Below are 1,290 nucleotides of genomic sequence, written 5' to 3'. Positions count from 1 at the left end.
GATATAATCTGTAAATACCCAAATTACCAATGCTTCTGTAAGAATCACCACTAAATATTTACACTTCCTGAAGATCCATTATAGCTACCAAAGAAACACAAGGGGGGAAAAAAACAAACCAGATGAAGACCCCACAGCTCTGAGCACGTGAACAAACAATAAAATCTTTTACAAGTGCATACCAGAAATGGCACACTGTGCCAGAATACAAGCATATAGCCAAGAATTACAAGTAATTCCCAAATATGAGGATATTACGAGTAAGAATATGAGTATAGGTGAGGATTGGAATTTTAAAATGCCATTTTAAAACAGGATTTTGAAATGGAATTTTAAAATGGAATTTTGTGACATGATTTTTAAATGGCAATTTAAAATGAAATTTTTAAACGGCATTTCAAAATGGGAATTTTAAAATGGCATTTAAAGACCAGAATTTTCTGATGGCATTTTAAAACCAGAATTTCAAAATAGCATTTTAAAACACAATTTTCCAATGGCATTTAAAAACACAATTTTCCAATGGCATTTTAAGATGAAGTTTGAAAATGGAATTTTAAAACAAAATTCTAAAATGGCATTTTAAACCAAAATTTTAAAATGGAAATTTAAAACCAAAAATTTATATTGGAATTTAAAGACCAGAATTTTAAAATGGCATTTTAAAACAAAAATTTTCCAATGGCATTTTAAAAGAAAGATTTTCCAATGGCATTTTAAAACGGAATTTTAAAATGGCATTTAAAGACCCAAATTTTAAAACGGCATTTTAAAAGGGGATTTTAAAATGGCATTTCACAACAAAATTTTAAAATGGCATTTTAAAACAAAAATTTTCCAATGGCATTTTAAAACGGAATTTTAAAATGGCATTAAAAGACCAGAATTTTCCAATGGCATTTAAAGACCCAAATTTTAAAACGGCATTTTAAAAGGGGATTTTAAAATGGCCTTTTAAAACCGGATTTTAAAATGGCATTTTTAAATGGTCTTTTTGAAACCAGAATTTTAAACCAGCCTTTTTAAATGGGAATTTTAAATTGGCATTTAAACCCAGAATTTTAAAATGGCATTTTAAAACAAAAGTTTAAAATGGCATTTTGAAACCAGAATTTTTAAATAGAATTTTAAAATGAAATTTCAAGTGGCGTTTTAAAACAAAATTTTCCAATGGAACTTTAAAACGAATTTTTCAAATGGCATTTAAACCGATCTCAGCAGTGGCAGAAGCAGCTCCATTGCTGCAGCAGCCTCTCCCCCAGGTCCCGCCCTTACCCGGCTGGGGCTTGC

Source organism: Geospiza fortis, unplaced genomic scaffold, assembly GCF_000277835.1.
Source record: "Geospiza fortis unplaced genomic scaffold, GeoFor_1.0 scaffold244, whole genome shotgun sequence".
Lineage (NCBI taxonomy): Eukaryota > Metazoa > Chordata > Aves > Passeriformes > Thraupidae > Geospiza > Geospiza fortis.
Note: the sequence above shows the minus strand (reverse complement) of the source record.